The sequence below is a fragment of the Engystomops pustulosus genome, chromosome 2 (genome assembly GCF_040894005.1).
Source record: "Engystomops pustulosus chromosome 2, aEngPut4.maternal, whole genome shotgun sequence".
NCBI lineage: Eukaryota > Metazoa > Chordata > Amphibia > Anura > Leptodactylidae > Engystomops > Engystomops pustulosus.
Genome location: NC_092412.1, coordinates 217,895,291 through 217,916,023, shown reverse-complemented (window position 1 = coordinate 217,916,023; position 20,733 = coordinate 217,895,291). Strand labels below are relative to the sequence as shown.

At 40.3% G+C, this 20,733-nt stretch overlaps 1 protein-coding gene across 1 annotated transcript in view; it reads left to right on the top strand.

Moving 5' to 3' along the window:
* COL26A1 (collagen type XXVI alpha 1 chain) overlaps positions 1–20,733 on the top strand; it is a 276,058-nt gene that overhangs the window by 13,057 nt on the left and 242,268 nt on the right. The gene's annotated exons all lie outside the window — the stretch shown is intronic.

Genomic DNA, 20,733 nt, shown 5'->3' with positions numbered 1-20,733 from the left:
CGGCGCCGATGCGCCACAATCCGATCGCGTGGCGATTCAGGCCCTTAGTAAATGACCCCCATTATCTGAAAGGTGTTCAGCTGCTTTATAAAATACTGGTGATGGGTTATTAGGTATATTTTTGCAGACAGGTTCCCTTTAAGGGTTGAAGACTGAAGAGAAGTATGCAGCTACAAGGATTACAGTATTCTCTTCTTGTTTCATTCTCCCTTCAACTGAAGAAGACATCACATGAAGATGGTATTAATTTCTCACTGTGTGTCATATCCATACATAGCTGATGTATCTAAGCTGTCATTTACAATATAAAGAAGTGAGATGATGTATCTAAGCTGTTATGTAAAGCATATATCTTGAGGCTTCTGTCCCCAATTTTTTAAGATCCTAGCAACCAACCTGATTGGCTGTATCATCTGCATCAGTGAATAATGTGAGTTGCTGAAAGATATAGATAGGCTTGAGGAGAAGTTGCACAGGACCACCATTCTAAACCACTAGGATCTGTAAGGTTAGCTGATGATGATCCTGATAACAAGTGATCTTGTTTTTTGTAGTTAATTTTAATCATTTTTGATTCTGTGAATAACCTTTAGTTTTTGTAGTTTTCCACCCACCAGTTAGTATACAACCAGTTATATTTAGCCTCATGTTTAGCCTATTTAATGATAACTGTTTGGTCTGTAAGATGTTTCCTCTTTGCTTCTGTCTTTTTTTTGTCTTATATTAATCAGTTGTCTCCAGTGATTTTCTTCCAAAATAAAAGAGTAAACACAATGCTGACACAAACCCATGTTTAGTCTATAGGAAGAAGAATCCTGTAATAAACATGCAAGCAGATAGCTCAAATTTGGTCAGATTTCTGTCCACTGGAACTAAACATAGAAACTTTCTATAGAAGGACATCGAGCAGAGATCTAGAAGACCACGAGGAATTGATACAGAAACTATATTAGAAAATTGTATAACTTTTCATTATACAAACAATAGCATTTATTTCCTGAAATGGGAATATCCATTTAATTAACTTTACTCTTATTCCCAGCTTCATTAATTTCTGAAATTAAAAAAAAAATCACTTCAAAGGTTTAGTTACAATTTTAGAATGTGTGACCCCGGCCAATATCTTAAATATTTTAGTAATATTAATGGGTAACTTTAAGATTCCATTTGGGGGAAAAAAATAACTCATGAGGTCATTTTCCCTCTCTCACCATTAACAACTTGCCATCACTCTACATCTCATTTTGTCATTTCCGTATTTTGGCCACTTAACAAGTAGGTCCTGTGTAGGGATAATTCCACACCAGATGTAGTTAGAAAAGCAGCCAGACTGACGTTTGTTTGGTGTCTGGCAGTTGCGGAGGGCTATTCTGCTGAGTGTAGTTCTGTTCTTGTCTTGTCTGACACCTTGAAAACACTTGGCAATCGGGAAAGTAATGTAAACAGAGAAAGAAAAAACTCCAGTCATGTCCTGCTCTCTGTAATATTGAGATGTCATCAAAAGCTTAAAATCTATAGCTTTATTTTTTCTTTACAGCACAGCATAGTAAAACACAAGAGGACAAATATTACAAGTAACGTAGTAGTAGTAACATGTATGTAGCAGTCTTGTTATTGTATCAGTTTTGGTCAGGGTTAGGCTGCATTCACACACATGTATGGGGGACGTATATACGGCCGACGTATATGCGTCCGATATACGTCCCCCATACACTTCTATGGGCTCACGGCTCCCTACGGGAGCGGTACGGTGCAGCACATGTGCGGCACCGCACCGCTCCGTAGCCTGGGAAAAGATAGGACATGTCCTATCTTTTCCCGTATTACGGCGCCGCGGTCATATATTGCTATGGAGAGGGGCTATGGAGAGAGAGCTGCGCTCTCCCTCTCCTCCTCTCCCCGCGCTGACGTGTGCCCGCCGTGCCACGGTGCGGCGGGCACACGGCAGTGTGCATGTAGCCTTAAGCTGACAATGAAGGGGGTACAGTTTGCTTCGACACACAACATTAGAATATATCATTATTTGTTCTCTAAACTGCAACATTAAAATTTTTTCCCCATCCTGTGACATCACTATGGGCATTGTCCATCTATTATTTTATATTCAGAATCCATCTTTTGTGACCTCACTTTGTAGATCTGTCTGTGCAATAACCCACGACTAGGACTTCACAATATTAATTACCAATGTATTGTGATATAATAGTTTATTAAATCTGGATTACTGTAGTTACAACATCTGCCGGTGTTGTGTTCTTACTGTAACAATACTTTATGCCTATAACTCATAGTCAAGGGGGTTTCTGAGCAAACATTAAACTCACTAATGGCTGGTGAGGTATAAAATAAAAATACAAGTTATATTTACTTTTCCACTTTTACCTCCACTTATATTAGTGGCTGGACCAGAAGTGGTCATGTTCTCCAGCTTATGGCCAACTACTACTGGCTTTAGTGGTCACATTCTGAATAGCTCTGACTTGATTTGATGTCACAGTTCTAGCACATGTTAGACCACTCAGGCTAGTACTTGGCTCCAACATTCACAAAAGTCTCAGGTAAGTAAAGCTTCTCCTTTTATTATACACCACAGCGACTTGTGGGTTTGACCAGAAAACCCTTCAAAGATGGAGAATGGAAGATACTATTGTGAACTGGTCCTAAAAGCCACTTTGAATTGTCTATGAAGAATACACAGAGGATGCGGTAAAAGAAAGTTCAAATTGATAGATGGAGGTGTGATAAAGATAACGCCCTCCCCCGTTACGCCGGATAGGCATAGACCTTGTGATGTATCCACCAGGTGGCTGCACCACCGGGCAAAACTGTGGCATGTCTGACCTGGTTTTGTGTAGAAACCTGCAAATTAATATTCGAATGGCATAGACAAAAAAATTATGTAGTGGGCAATGATTTGCAATAATTCCAGTCCTTCTATGCCGGAAACTGGTGTGTAAAGCACTAATAAATGTCCCACTGTGTTGCTTCCCACAAAAAGTTTCTGTAATGTTTTCAGAAAATCTCCTTCTTGAGGTCAGATAACCTACGAATTATACTTTTATGGTAAATAGGGTCCTCAGATTAGCAGAATCTAATATATCTAATATAGATGTTACATTATTAAACCTCCCTTAATCAATTAAATAAGATATTCATTTAAAGGGGTTATCCGGGTTTAAAAAATTTCTTATGGCCGGGCTGGGGAGGGCTAGTTAAACATAATAAACATGTACTTACCTCGTCCGGCACCGCTGATGTCCCGCGCCGCGGTCCCTTCGATCCGTGCCCCTGTTTGTTTACAGGGGCACGGAAGCCGCGCACAGGGAGCTTCCGGTCCGCGATGTGGATGGCTCCTCCCATCCGTCCCTATCTCTCAGCGTTGTAAGCGCTGGGAGATGGTGCGCATGGGAGCTTCCGGCCGGCCGGAAGCTCCCTGTGCGCACTTGTAATGAAACCGGCGCACGGAGAAGACCGGCCGCGGCGCGGGACATCGGCAGCACTGGAGGAGATAAGTACATGTTTATTGTGTTTAAATAGCCCTCCCCAGCCCGGCCATAAAAAATTTTTTAAACCCGGATAACCCCTTTAATATTACATATATATACACACACACATATATATATATATATATAAAATCAGATTTTAATTTGTAATCTGGACTCTCTACATTTCTCTACCAAAAGTTCACTCTCCCACCATAACTCTGACTCCATCAGAAATACTCTACGACTAATAACCATGCTCTGTGTAAGATTATACGATGACTGTTATATATCAAAGGCACAGACATTGTGATGGTCCCGGAACTCTTGGAAATCCTTAAACATTTTATGCATCTATGTAGTCAATTTTATGGATTCAAAGCCAAGATTAAAGTAATTTTGTGGTTGTCATTTCTAAAAATGCTTAACTCCAGACTTCGAATTGGAGCGCAAAGAAACACAGCTGTTGTGTATTTACACAGGGCTTGATGTTTACATGTATTGTAGAAGCGTTCTTCATCATTGTGTGGAAGTACAATGTATCATTCCTTCTCTTACTGAATTTCTCCATCTCACACCACGTGGAGAAGATGGATAGTGAGGAAGACTTGAAAAGGGTTTCTTCAGAACCCCTCTTATCGACCTAGGAAAATGGTGTAAATTACTACCTAGAAATTGTACGTTTTTTGGGGAATTTTTAATAGTTTTCCTGGATTTTGGTAAATATAAAAATTTTAAAAATTATATATACAGGAGTCCCCGAGTTACGTACAAGATAGCAAGATAGGTTCTGTAGGTTTGTTCTTAAGTTGAAGTTGTACATAAGTCGAAACTGTCTATTTTAGCATTGTAACTTTACACTAGAGGGAACATCATCTTTGTATGAATATAAGTGATCATGGCTTCTCTTCATCCTGATGCCATCACACATCCTCTTCACTGCATAAGCGATAGAATCCCCTTCCTTCTTTCCTATGGGCTCTGTACTGTGTGCATAGAGATAGTACAAAGCTAGATCTTGCTTTAGTGGCCAACAGTAAGAAATATTCAAAAATTATATACATTTTTATATTTCATGAAATGTGTAAAACAATTAAAAAATGCCCCAAAACTCGGTAAATAAATAAACTATTAACAGCAATAAATGTTAATTTATGACAAATTTGCTTTTCTAAAGGACCTGACATCCTCTGATTGCCAACCGAAGCTCTTTGCACCTAAAAATTTGCATAGTTTTGTGTTCCAAAAATAACTTTGTGAATCACCTTCAATCAAAGACCCGGAGCTGATAAAGGCAATGAAAGGACCTCTATAAAGTAATCAGGGCTCAGTAATCATATAATCAGTAATCATAAACAGGCAGTCCCTGGGTTACGTACAAGATAGGCTCCATAGGTTTGTTCTTAAGTTGAATCTGTATGTAAGTCGTAACAGTATATTTTATCGTTCTAGTTCTAGACAATTTTTTTTTTTTTGCCCCGGTGACAATTGGAGTTTCAAAATTTTTTGCTGTAATGGGACCAAGGATTATCAATAAAGCTTCATTACAGACACCTCACTGCTCATCATTGCAGTCTGGGACTATAATAACATCCAGAGAGCTTCACCAGAGGTCACAGGGGGCAGAGAGATCTGTCTTTAACTCCTTAAGGACGCAGCCATTTTACAGCTTAAAGCTCAGCCCGATTTTTTGGATTCTGACTTGCTTCGCTTTATATGGTTATAACTTTTGAACACTGTTACTTATCAAAACGATTCTAAGATTGTTTTTTCCCCACATGTTGTACTTCATTTTAGTGGTAAATTTTGGCAGATAAGTTTTGCGTTTATTTACAAAAAAAAAGAAAATATGATAAATTTTTTGAAAAATTTGCCATTTTCGAAATTCAAAATCATTGCGTTTTCAGGCAGATAGATTTACCACCTAAATAAGTTGCTGAATAACATTTCCCATTTGTCTACTTTACATTTTCATAATTTCTGAAATGTCTGGATAATTTATTTTGACGTCACGCGGCTTACAAATAGAATATGGCTTTTCCGGATTTTCAGAATTGACTATTTTGGGGATAAATACAGTTTTGAATGAAATTTTACATATTTAGCATCAAAACCCCCTATATAACCAACCCATTTTCAAATCTGCACCTCTCAAGCTATCAGAAACCGCTTTTACGAAGATTGTTAACCCCTTGAGATCTTCATAGTAATTGAATCAAAATGGAGGTGAAATTTAGAATGGTCATATTGTTCCCTTATACATTCATTTAGCCCTAAAATTTACACATTTCCAAAATATAAAAAGAGAAAACCCACCATATAATTTGTTCTGCAATTTCTCCTGAGTACAAAGACCCCCCACATGTGGCTGTGACTTGTTTTATGGGCGCACAGCGAGGTGCAGAAGGGAAGGAGGGCCATGCAGCTGCCAGGATTTTAGTTTCCTCATTGGCCCCTTTTGAAGGCTATAAAATTTTCGCTTTTTCGTTATTGGGGCCATGTGATGCCATTTCTTTTGCAAGATGAGATGCTTTTTCCATTGTTACCATTTTGGGGTTGGTATCACCTATTGTTGAAAATTTAGGAACTTTTTTTGAGGGCAGGAGTAGAAAAGCATCAATTCTGTACTGGATTTTTTACTTTTTTTTTTTTTTTGGTGTTCACCGTATAGACTAACAATCATGTTATCTTTATTCTATGGGTTGATACGATTACGGGGATACCAGACATGAATATATTTTCTTACGTTTTACTAAATTTGTCAAACAAAACCCTAATGTGGGGAAAAATCTATCATTTTTGCATCACCGTCTTCCAAGTGGCATAACATTGTTACTTTTTTGGCTACTGAGCTGGTTGATGGCTTGTTTTTTGCGGGACATGTTGTACTTTGCACCAGTATCATGTCGGAGTACATATGGTTTTTTGATCACATTTTATAGCATTTTTTGTGGGATTGAAAAGGTAAAAATCATAATTTTTGGAGGGTTTATAACAGTTTTTTTTTTACGGCGTTTATCGTGGGGGTTCAATAATGATTTACTTTTATTCTACGGGTTGTTACGGACGCGGTGATACTATATATGTGGGGTTTGTGTTATGATTTAGACTTTTTTTGAGTTATATGTCTCTTTATATGTTTTGGGGGTTTGGGGCATTTTTAGTGATTTATGACTTTATTTTTTTATTGAATAACTTTTTTTTTTCTTTTTCACTTTTATACCATGGGACATGAACAAGCAATCATCTGATTGCTTGTTCATGATAATATTCTGCAATACTCATGTATTGCAGAATATTATCAGTGTCAGCCTATACACTTGCATAGGCTGGCACTGTGCCAGTAAGATGACGTCACAGACGCCATCTTACCGGCAATTCTTGCAAGTAACTCTGGGGTCCAGATCGATGCATGTTAGATGCCGCGGTCGCGCTGACCGCGGCATTTAACGGGTTAAGCACCCGCGAACGGAGACAACTCCGATCGCGGGTGTTACACTGGGGTGCCGGCTATCAGTCACAGCCGGCACCCCGTCTTTCCTGATGCTGGTTAGGCTCAGATCTTGAGCCTAACCGGCATCAGCTCAGCGTCCGATATATCGGACGCTGAGAGCCAAGTCACTGAGCTCAGCGTCCGATATATCGGACGCTCAGCGTTAAGAGGTTAACTAGGGGTCGTCTGTAAGTTGGGTGTCCTTAAGTAGGGGACCGCCTGTGCACCTACATATCAAAGTGATGTGATCCCCTTTTTATATCCTGGTATAATATAGGACATTGGAAGTAATCTGGCAGGTTCACATGATGTACACATATTTCCCCTATAGCTACTCAATACATATTTGAAGCCTAGCAGTTCCACAATTTAAGCACAATGTCAAATGATATATGACGAGGGGCTGTTCTGTGTTGACAACCCCAAATTAAACAACACTTTACGTGATTGGTTGTTGGAGCATTATATGCACTGGAGATAAAAATTAGAGAACAACACACAATTTCCTAAATGTAAAGGGCATTGTGTAGTCCTATATGAACATATCCTAACATGAGTAGAAAGAACGTATTTTAGGCTCATTTCTTAAATTGTATATATTCTAAAGCACAAATTAGAAATGTAAATTAGATACTTGTACAAGAACACTGATCAAAATAAGAAAACACAGATACCTGTTAGTTATTGGTTATTAATCTGGCATCTGGCTAAGTTCCTTAACCCCTTCACGCTCCGTGGCGGGTATATCCGCCACAGAGCTATGAAGGGTGTATGAAGAGCGCTCACAGGCTGAGCCCTCTTCATACAGAGATGGGCTCTGCTGCATATCGCAGAAAAGACCCATCGCTAAAGCCCACGGTTGGTGCTTGCTGGGCCCCCTTACCCTTTCGCCAGGCAATCTTCTTATCCCAGGGAGGTTGAGGGCACATATCTTTCCAAGTGACTGCAGACCACATGGGGAAGTATATGACAGGAAGCCAGAGATAAAAGATTTATAGTCCTGCCGTCCCCTCCCCTGACATTTCCTATCTGAATTCCTAACTCAGCTGTATGCTGAGGAAGATTTCCCTGTACAATGTGCAGCATAATATGTATATAATGGTGCACATTCCTCAGTCTTTGGTGTGTCAGGATGGATGCCAGGCCCCCTGACACTGTGGGCCCCATAGCAGTCGCTATGGCTGCTACCACTGTAGTTATGGGCCTGCCCACTGTAGCTAATAGTCACAGGTACCCTACTATAGCCAATAGTTACTGGTGCCCCACTGTAGCCAATAATCACAGGTGATCTATGGTGGCTAATAGTCCCAGATGCCCCACGATGGTCAATAGTCCCAGGTCCCCATGTTGGCCAATAGTCACACGACCATATATTCCCACCCCTACCAATAAAGGAACTTGCAAAAAAAAACTCAGTTTCACCTTTGTCAACTCTCACATCCTCTTCTCTATTCTTACTGCTACAGGATGATGGCATCAAGATGAAAGGAAATACGGCAGCACAATTGTCACAGGTTTCTCATGGTGGCGAATAGTTACAGGTGCCTCACGGTGACCATAAGTCATCTTAAAGATGCAGAGGCTATCAAATGTTCTACCTTTAGGAATAGTTCTCGAGTTTCAATTCCAGCCACATCAAGTACTATTCCATTGTATTACTAGCCTCCAATGGGAACGGAGGTCCCTGGCATAGTGCCAGCAGTTGTACTTGCCTCACTATGCTAGGTGCTGGTACCAGCCTTCTGCGGCTGCCAAATACAAATGTAGTTATATGAAACAGTGACAGCTGCGGGCTTTTCTCTCCTTGCGGGTGAGTTATGCCTGTGGGAATCTGATGTTTTAAGGCACAAAAGTAAATCTGAATTTTTTCTTTATCATTTCAGATGAATCTTCTAAATCATCTAAAATGGCAACTAGCTACTGCTGTCATTAATCCTGGATCTTAGCAAGGGAAAATGAAAACATTCTGGAAAAGATAACAAAAAGAGATAGGACTTTCATAAAAAATGAGTGTTCTCGGGGACTAAGAGGGTTATATAACAATTTCTAGGTCAATTGAAACAGCAATGGTTTGTAAAAATTTGACAAAGCTTCAGCAGTGTGTATCTTAGATAATTCGCTTATTTTTAATCTTACTCAATATTTTTAAAGGTTCCATTTGCTAGTCTCCACTACTCTGTGTGTCCTGGTCCAGCAATGACAGACGGGGAGATTTATTATGTCTTCTCTATCAAATTTTCAGGTGGAGGAAGCATGTAATAAGCCCCCTTTTTACAGTTTTTGAGTCAGGCGACTGGGGACATTCAAAACCCAAGTCTTTACATTGTAACTGTAAAGTTTACATAGCTGCAATAGCTGAAAATTAACTTTTCTCTTTTATACCTTCATTACTTTATTGCAGCTGTTTCTCTGCTAATGCCCTCCTAACCGCCCGCCTCAGCCCCTCTCTCTTCAAGGTTATGCAATGTGCTTGCTCCTGCACTTCTGCTAAGTTTTAATGTGAGGCCAGAAGCTAAGGTGCATGTCGGCAGTCTCCTGTCTTTAGTAGGACCCTCATGTTCCAGCAATTAGTTCACCTCCACCGTATGCAGCTGTTCAGTTTAATAAAGAATCTAGTATGCACATAGTATTATGCACAAGCCTGCACTGCACCACCCCTTACTCTCCAGGATTAGACAAGATTGCAGTTGGGTCAGCGAGGAGAAGGTGTTTTCTTCTCTATGTGTGCTGTGTCTCCTCCATCCTCTTCCTGGATGTCTGCAGCTGCTTCCTTATGGTTTTCCACACTCTTTCCTCCCCTACTGTCCCGGGAAGAGGGGAGAGTGCTGGCATCTGATGAACAGCCTGCATAGAACTGCAGGGAATCAATGGAATGATTTTTTTTAATGTATACAGCAGCTTCATAGTATCATAGTTCATAGTTTATACGGTTGAAAAAAGACACTTGTCCATCAAGTTCAACCAAGGAAGGGAAGGGATTGCATGAGGAAGGGATTTAGGGGAAACAATTCTATATAACATAGCCATCATTTATTTAGGTGTAAAAAGGCATCTAGACCCTTCTTGAATCTCTCTGCTGCCCCTGCTGTGACCAGCGCCTGAGGCAGGCTATTCCACAGATTGACAGTTCTCATAGTAAAAAAGCTCTGTTGCCTCCAGTGATTAAACCTTGATTTCTCCAAACGGAGACAGTGCCCTCTGGTCTTTTGATTTGATTTAATCTGAAACAACTTACCACCATATTTTTTGTATGGACCATTCATATACTCATGTAATCGTGTCCCCTCGTTGTCGTCTCTTTTCCAGACTAAATAAATCTAGTTGTTTTAATCTTTATAACTGAGACCCTCCATACCCCTTATCATTTTTGTGGCTCTACGTTGAACCCTCTCCAGCTCCAGGGCATCCTTTTTATGGAACGGTGCCCGGAACTGGAAGGCATATTCTAGGTGTGGCCGAACCAATGCCTTGTATAGTGGTAATATTACATTCCTATCGCGAGAGTCCATACCACTTTTGATACATGACAAGATCCTACTGGCTTTAGAGGCAGCTGATTGACATTGCATGCTGTTACTCAATTTATGATCAACTAGTACCTCCAGGTCCTTCTAAACAAGGGACTCTCCCAAATTTACTCCCCCAAGGGCATATTTTGCCTTTGGATTATTAGCCCCCAGGTGCATAACCTTACATTTATCCACATTAAACCTCATGTGCCAAGTGGATGACCAAACATTCAGTTTGTCCAAGTCACCCTGCAGCCTATGAACATCCTCCATAGACTGTATCACACTACATAGTGTTATATGCTAACTCCCTTTAACATAAGCTACTTGAATCAGACTATTTAGAAGGATGAAAGCCTTAGCACCATTCCCTTTACTGTATATGTCTTTTTTTCTATCTTTCTTTTAATGCTTATTGCACATTTTCAGTGTAATTTTTCTTATTTTATTTCCGAAAACTAATGCAATGGTCCATTAAGGAGTCTCAATAGATGTCCATATTATCCATGAAAATAGAAACAGATAACACTTGTTTCTTCTCCAAACCAATGAACACAAATAAATGTCTGGAAACGTCTCAGTTTTAATCCTCCCCAACATCATTCACGCCATCTCCCATTATAAAAGGGGATCTCCTGTCCCGAATTAAATAAAGAATGTGCCAGATATACTTGGAACATCTTTCACCATACAATAATTTAACTTCTTTTTACTTAAAACAAAGAACACCAGATAGGAGGACATCAGTAGACGTGAGTGCAGGCTTTGATCACTCTGCCTTCTGTGGATCATGGAGCATATTAGTGGAATGTGTCCAACAGGAAATCGTTGTCAATGGCAGTGAAAACTATCAAGATAAACTCTTTGTGGAAGAAGTAGCTCAGTCTTCATAATGGAAACATCTGTGAAACAAGTTGGATCACATACTTGAGGAAGCCAGCAAAGACATCAGCGTGAGCAGACATGTGGATTCAGAACTATTCAATGACACATTTGACAGCAGGTGTTTACCTATAGGAAGTAATTGACCATTCTGTTGGGTAATATTTAATAAACCATTATTATATTTCCTAAATCCTATATTGCACATGCAATTCTGATTTATTTTCTTACTCTTGGTCCTCATACACACTACCGTATGGTCTTTTCTTTTCTGTATATATGGCTGTAAATACGGGAGATATATTATATATATATTATATAAAATATGGCAGATGATGGATGGCTGACTAGTGGCTGGATGAAACAATGCACCTCCCACTGGTTCTGGATATTGCATGTATATACGGCAGCATACGGTGCCCATATTTTATATGTTCGCATTTACTGCTATGGGCAGTGCAGAAGGGAAATACAATGTGGCCGTATGGCCCATTGGAATGCATGAGGCCATATTCCACGTATTCCAGCCATATATACGGTTGTTTTATATGGTTGTGTGCATGGGGCCTAAGAGGTATTAGGATACCAGGGAGTGGGAGGAGATACGCTGTGACATCATTTATTATCAGTAGTGATGTAATGATGGGGAAGGGGAAGTGAGGAACCTGTGGGATGCACTGATGAACAAGACAAAACCTGGCATGTGACCCCCCACCGTATGCATGTATATTCCTATATTTCATCACAGATGGGTTTACTTCAGAGTTGTTATCTTCTTTTGTTATACTACTTTTATTGCTGATTATGTAAAGGAGTGTCAGCTACAGAGAGAATTCTTACACTATTAGCAAGTTTTGAACTATAATTGGACCTAGTGGCAAGAGTAAAAGTTTCAGGATTACAGACATGGAAATCTAGTGACACATTCCCTTTAAGTATCAATACTTCAGAGTTAAAGAAGAACAAGTTACAAAATATTTTAAAGCCATTACTGTTCTTTGACGTGTAGCCTGTAATGTGATTGACATTCATTTTCTGCATTTCCAACAAATGTTTTGCTTTTCTTTTGCGCAGACAGGATAAGACGTGCAGAAAACAGATGATTTGTCTCTTTCTGTTTTCACGGTTGGTTAATTATCCAAGAAGTGACATTCTCACGCAGTGAAATGTGAAGTCATTATGACAAGTGTAATAGGTTTCATTGATAACTTGTAATGAAAATGTAATAATCTTCATGAAGACACTTCTCTGATAAGTCATCACCTGGAGGGTTATGGTTAACCTATTGTACATTCTGCTATGTAAGTGACTAGTTTCAGCATGAATGCATTTTCATTGCTGGATCCTAAGAAAAATAATAGAAAAAAAAAATTGATTGTCAACCTGATCATCCGAGTCATCACTTGAACGTCCTAGATAGACTTCAATGCAAAATCCCTACTTTGCAATCTATAGTATATGAACTGCATGTTCTTAATAAATGGACCAATTATTGGGCAATTTTCCAGGTTGTATACAGGTAAACGCTCTACACTTAAAGCACATGGTGATATAAGTACGCAGGAAGAATTCTTATAGAAGAACAAGAACATACATACAGCAACTTAAAGAGTAAGAGGAGTTGAAGCAGATTATACATAATATAATATCTGCAGGCAGCATTATAGAGCAGGAGGAGCTAAGCAGATTGTACTTAGCGTCCTATCTGCAGGCAGCATGTTATAGAGCAGGATTAGCAGATAAGAATAAGTATAACTTGTATTGTATACACTTAAATGTATACTATTTTAATACAAGACCCCCGTCTTGCTGCAGGTGGTGCTACCTGAGGCCAGCGGCTCAACTTGCCTCACGGCTGGTGCATCCCTGTATTGGTGGCTGTCAGATTTCTCTGTATGCACAATAGCACATGACTGCCTGCATACAGTAACCCCCCCCCCCCATGCCATCATCAACTTACCCCAAACCTTCCCTTTTTTTTAACAAATTACTACTCAGGCATAAGATTAAGTTAACTCTGTGGTATTAAAAACTGGGAGTCGGCCACAGCTTTCTCAACCCCTTCCCGACATTTGACGTAATAGTACTGCATGGCGGGAGGTGCGTTCCCGCAAAATGCAGTATTATTACGTCAAGCTTCTGGCACCGGCTCCTGAACGGAGCCGGCGCCAGAAGCTGCGGGTGTCGGCTATATATTATAGGCGACACCTGCCTCTAACACCCGCGATCGGAGATTCCTCCGATCGCGGGTGTTAACCCCTAACACGCCGCGGTCGCGCTGACCGCGGCGTGTCAGAGGCATTTAAATCTAATAGAAGTTGAATCGAACCCCCCCGCGGCGCTTACCGGGGGGGTCCGCTGCTCCGATCGCAGCCCCGGGACTGCCGGTGCCCGGGGCTGCGAGATCTTCCTCCGGAAGCCGGGTCCCTGCCTCCTGGCAGGACCCGGCTGTAAGACACTGGGCATGCGCAGCATGCTCAGTGTCTTACATTACACAGTGCAATACATCTGTATTGCACTGTGTAACCTGTAAAAAAGCTTGAACAAGTGATCAGAAGATCACTTGTTCAAGCTTAGATGTCAGTATCTGTAAAAAAAGTCAAAATAAATAAATAAACGTTTTTTACAATAAAAATAAATAATAAAAGAAAGTGAAAGTCCCCCCAAACACCACATTTCCCTTTACACAAGTAATAAAGTATAAAAAACACTAAATCACGAAAACCCCCCACTTATTTGGTATCGCTGCGTCCGTAACAATCTGTGCAATAAATCCTAATCATAATTGGACCCGCTCGGTGAACGTGGTAAAAAAAAAACCCCAAAAACTTGCCAAAAATTAAAACTTTTTATCAAATTGCTTTACAAAAAATGTTCTAAAAAGTGATCCGAAAAAGTTACAAGCACCAAAATGATACCAATAAAAAGAGCAACTTGTCACGCAAAAAATAAGCTTACAACCAGCTCCGTCAACTAAAAAATACTATAATTATGCCGCTATAAAAATGGCAATACTAAAACAAATGCAATTTTTTCTATTCTAGTTTTCCTTCAATAAAATTGGACAAATAAAAATAAAACTATATAAATGAGGTATCACCGTAATCGTAGTGATCCGTAGAATAAAGATAATATATTATTGTTATGCTACAGTGAACACCCCCCCAAAAAATGCTAAAAATCCAAAACAAGAATTGATGATTTTATTTTCCTCCACACGTAAAAAGTTAATAAAATTGCTTCAATAAGCTAAAAACCCACTAAAATTAAGTTTTTTTACAGTGCATCTCGTCTCGCAAAAAATAAGCCCTTATTTGTCTAAATTGCTTAAAAAATAAATAAAGATTGTATAGCCTATTCCCAACGAGCGTTGTTATAGAACGGTGCGGCGGGTAGTGACTTTCCAACACCGGTCAGGGTAAGACGGCGGCTGTTCACTGATCGGGGTAAGACAGCGGCTGTTCCTGACAGCCATCCATCCTGCCCCATGGACCAGAAGGGTTACGTCACCCCCACACACCCCCAGTTTATTATCGCTGCTATTGGCTCATCAATTCAGACAAGCCAATAGCAGCGAATTTACTTATGACGTCTGTAATACCGGTCACCATGTCTGTAGACACGGTGATCGGGGCAGGATGGCGGCTGTTCCTGACAGCCACCAATTTTGCCTTGCGGTCCAGAGGGGTTTTGTTGCCCCCCTCTGTCCATGTTTGTCGCTATTGGCTGGTCGATTTGGTCCAGCCAAAAGCAGCAATATTCGTCACAATGGGCATCGCTAAGGTGAATAAGAGCAACACTTGGTGATAATTTCCCTACTAAAACTAAGATATGGTACAAAAGCGCTGGCCGTGCACAATGTACAGATTATGCTGTACAACTCTTACGAGCTGTTCCAATGTGCACGTCCTGCCGTATCATTTCTCTGTTTTCAAGAGGAAGATATTAGGAAACTAATATTGGGACAAGAAGGACGCAGCCCCATTATCTCTGGTTTAGATGTTCCTGTGTTTTGCTAGGACACCATTTTCCCGGTGAATTCTGCTGCTTCTAATGGTAGGACTCAATAAAGAGTCTGTTCCAAAAGAGGAGTTAGGATGGACACTACATACTACTAAGAGACCTGCGACACCTCCAGAGTGACAAAAGTTTAGTTGGTCCCTTGGTATATTCTACCTCCTTATACACAACACATTCACAATTCACGCCCAAGCTGTTGTGAATTAATTTCGGTAAAATGAATAATTGTAACAACTGTTAGGTCCCTTTGCTCCCTATACCCCTCCATTATTTCATAAGGGGCGCCACATAACGGGCACTGAACTTTCCAGAAATAATTGAAATTTCCATCTTGGACTCCATTGCACATCATATTTGGAAACCACCTGTATGTTCAAAATGCTCATTTCACCACGTGTATTACACTACACCACATATTACACCTTGCTAAATTCCCCAAGGGGTGTACATTCAACAATTAGGGTCACTTTTCGGGTTTTCCTCTGTTTTGGTACCGCTACGGCTCTCCAAATGTATCCTGACACATGTGAAGGATTTCTTGCAAATTTGGCCTCTAAAAGACAAACATCCCTCTTTTACTCTACTGTGCGCCCATAAAGCATTTTATATGCACATGTGGGGTACTTCTACACTCGGGAGAAATAGTTTTACACCTTTTCTGGGGTTATTTAATATATTATCCCTTGTGGCTTACAAAAATTAGCGGTAAAGTGACATTTATAGGAAAATTTTCACCTTTTTAATGTTTAGGGCCTAATTAGATCATTCACCTGTAGGGGCAAATACATATATTACACATTGCAAAATTCTCTAAGGGGTGTGCGTTCAAAAATTAGGGACACTTTTCGGATTCTTCTCTGTTTTATACCACTAGGGTTCTCCAAATGCATGTCAAACATTTCTGTCAAATTTGGCTTCTAAAAGGCAAACATTCCCCTTTCCTTTTACTGTGCGCCCATACAACATTTTATATACACGTGTGGGGTACGTCTACACTTGAGAGAAATAGGTTTACACATTTTGGGGGGTTATTACATTTTTTTATCCCTTGTGGCTATAAAAAATTAGGGGTACAATGACCTTTATAAGAAAATGTTCACCTTTTATCTATTTAAGTCCTAATTAAATCAAACACCTTTACGGACAAATACACATATTACACCTTGCTAAATTCTCTAAGGGGTGTGCTTTCCAAAATGGTGACACTTGTTGGGGTTCCCCTCTGTTTTGGTACCACTACGGCTCTCTAAATGCATCCTGACACATGTAAAGGAAGTCTGTCAAATTTGGCTTCTAAAAGGCCAACGCCCCTCTTTCCCTTCTGAGCTTCACTGCGTACCCATACAACATTTTATTTGCATGTGTGGGGCAATTTTATACTTGGGAGAAATGCTAGTACACATTTTTTGGGGTTGTTTCATCTTTAATGCCTTATGGGATACAAAAATTAGCCGTAAAAGTGACTTTTTTGGGAAAATGTTCATCTTTTTCCTTTTAGGGACCTAATTGAAGCAAACACCTGTAGGGGAAAATACACATATTACAGCTTGCTGAATTCTCCAAAGGGTGCACTTTCCAAAATGGTGACACTTGTTGGGGTTCCCCTCTGTTTTGGTACCACTAGGGCTCTCCAAATGCATCCTGACACATGTAAAGGATGATTGTCAAATCTGGCTTCTAAAAGGCCAAAGCCCCTCATTCCCTTCTGAGCCCTACTGTGTACCCATACAACACTTTATATGCAAAAGTGGTGCAGTTCTGTGCTTAGGAGAAATAGTTTTACACATTTATGGGGTTGTTTCATCTTTTATCCCTTGTGTCTTACAAAAATTTGGGGTAAAAGTGACTTTTTTGAGAAAATTTTCACCTTTTTTCCCTTTTGGGGCCTAATTGAATCAAACACCTGTTGGGGAAAATACACAAATTACACGTTGCTAAACTCTCCAAGGGGTGTACTTTCCAAAATGGTGTCTCATGTTGGGGCTTTCCTCTGTTTTGGTACCATTATGGCTTTCCAAATGCATCCTGACACATGAAAACTTTTTCAGCCATATTTGCCCGGCAAAAACGAAACAACGCTCTTTCCATTCCAAGTGCCCCCCTGTGCCCGTACAGCAGGGTACAGTGACAAAATGGGTAATGGCATGCTCAGGAGGAATTGCCCTAAACATTGTAAAATGCATTTTCCTTTTTAACCCATTGTGAAGGTGCAAATTTTAGTGTTCAATGAATCTATAGTAAGATAAAATTACATTTCTCTCATTTCACTTTCATTTATCTTTCACCCTCATGAAACAATAATAGGGTTAACAAAATTCCCAAAGGTTGTTTTGAATATTTTGAGGGGTGTAGTTTCTAAAATGGTGTCATTTGTGGGGGTTTTGTGTCATGTAGGCCTTATAAAATCACTTCTAACTAAATTGACCCTCCAAAAGTAGGTTTTGATGATTTTCGTGAAAAACTGAAAAATTGCACCTAAAGTTATAAGCCTCCTAACATCCTAAAAAAAGGAAAAGATGTTTGAAAAATGATGCCAAGTTAAAGCAGACATATGGAAAATGTTAGTTATCAAGTTATTTTAGTGATATGACCAACTTTCCAAAAAGTAGAAAATGTTGAATTTGGAAAACATTGTTTTTTTCAAAATTTTTGCCAAATTTCCATTTATTTCATAAATAAATACTAAATATATTGATTAAATTTCTCAACCAGCATGAAGTACAATGTGTCACGAAAAAACAATCTCAAAATCAACTGGATATGTTAAAGCGTTCCAAAGTTATAACCACTTAAATAGACACATGTCAGATTTTAAAAAATGGGCCGTGTCAGGAAGGTGAAAAGTGGCTTCAGCGTTAAGGGGTTAAATACATTTTAACCATAACTTCTACTCATAGGGGGAAATTTATCAGAAGTCTCTTACAGCAGATCTGCTATAGTTCCCCATGGCACCCAATCCAAGCTCAGCTTACATTTTCCCAGAGCGGTTTATAAAAATAAAGCTGAGCTCTGATTGGTTTCCATGGGCAACTAGAACAGTTTTACCTCAGAAACTTCATGATAAATCTCCCCCATAGAGTAGTAACTGAAGAATTGTAAGATGCAACCTGGGCACATGTATGCCGGCCTATTTAAAGGGCATGTAGATCACAAGCCCAATAAAAAGACCACCAGATGTGACAAATTATACAAAATACAATATAAGGGAAGGAGGGCGGGAAGATTCCCAGAAAGAGTGTGAGTGGGACCCAAGTATAAATACCCCTTAACTCCTCCCCAGGGGCCACCTACTATCTACTGACTTCCTCCAAGCACGTAGCCCACCTCCGAACCCAAAAGTAACCCACTACAACCCATTTAAAGGGAAAGGGGGCCCATCTCCATAGACATACCCGCTGCTATACGCCTACGGGCTATCAAGAAGAACTGACAGAACTTAAAAATAAAAAAGTCCAGACGTTCTCGGCTCATTCTGCTCTATAACATCCTACATGCAATTTAGACTTCAATTTCATGGTGACATTTTTTTTTTGGGGGGGGACTCCCAGAAGAGCAATTGCAAGGATGAATGTCACTATATGGGAGTAATGCGTGCAGAACCCGGAAGATGTCACTGAGTTTGGGGAATAATCACAGTGATGATGTCACAGGACAGGGATGATGTCACGGAATTTGGATAATAATGTCAGTGGTCTCACAGCACAAAGAATGAAGTATAAACGCGTAGCTCTTCGTCCTAGGATGGATCTAGGATTTGAATGTCAGCAAAACTGACAATGAACTACAGAGCAAGTAGAGTAAAAAGAGAAACAGAACCTTGTATTGATCGGGATTAAACAAAGGATATGATTTCATTAACTCTGTAGCTGTAGGCGACCGACTTCTCAAATTCTGCACGTGTGTCACCATTTTTAATGCACAAGTGTCAGAAGGCCACCTCAGAGTCACAAGGAACGAATAGAAACGTTAATGAGTCATAGCTTGACACTCTATCTACACCTCCATTAAATTAAATGTTTAACCTTCCAATAAATTTTATGACTTTTACATACTGCCCAGGACTTCTCATCACCTAAGAATGCAAATAGCACCCCACTTCCCTATCTGGGAGTCTGATTCACTTACTTGGCTACGGCCTATGCCTATCCTGCGCAAACATGACTTTGGGAGGGAAAGTGAGAATACTGTCAACAGTTTTACAGCTGCAAAGTTTATGGTAAAGGAACTGAAATGAAGAATTTATTTATTTCTGTTCTTGATCCTGGCCAAAAGAGACAGGTTTAAATCATGGCAACTAAATGGAAAACTAAGGTTTTTTACTTGCTGATAAAATAGAGGGAATGCGCCATTAACTGGACTGTTCCCAACAACGTGACATGGAATGTATTTCTTCGTATAGTGAAATAGTGGGTTTTTATAGCTGTATATGGAGTTCTAGGGTTGTGCCATGGTAGACATTTATCCAACATTTATCCAAGGGAATAAGCAACCTGAAGCGCCCCACACTGAATGAAGCATAGCTGTACATGCAACCTGTCCATTATTTCTTACCCATCATTTAGTGGGAATGTGTTCATGGCACCCCCTGTTTTCACAGGAAAGGTCTTTAGCAGTCACAGTACCCACTACCCCCAGAAGCTCCTCCCTGGCCAGGGGCGCCATCCCTGTGCTCAATAGCAAACAGCACTGTGTGCGTCTTTTAAGCAGAGGAACGCGGGATTGTGGAGGAAACTGTAGGGAGTGCAGGAAGGTTAGGATAAATGTTTGGTTTTTTTTGCTCTGCAGAGGCTATCTTTGGACTGAGGGGGTATGTGCAGTGCTAGGGCTATGTATATATTGAGGGGAAATGTGCAGTACTGGGGCTATCTATATATTGAGGGGGCATGTTCAGTGCTGGGGCTATCTATGGACTAAGGGGGCATGTGCAGTGCTGGTGTTATCTATGGACTAAGGGGGCATGTGCAGTGCTGGTGTTATCTATGGGCTAAGAGGGCATGTGCAGTGCTGGGGCTATCTATGGACTGAGGGGGCATGTGCAGTGCTAGGGCTATGTATACACTGAGGGGAAATGTGCAATGCTGTGGCTATCTATATACTGAGGGGGCATGTGCAGAGCTGGGGCTATCTATGGACTCAGGGGGTATGTGCAGTGCTGGTGATATCTATATACTAAGGTGGCATGTGCAGTGCTGGGGCTATCTATATACTGAGGGGCAATTCTACTCACCATTGGAGTAGATACTTTGGTTGTACTAGAACTCTAATGACAACTTTGCACCAGACCATTGTTTGGAAGTCAATAGGGCAGTTGTCATTCCCTGAGATGGTGGGAAATAAAGAAACTATA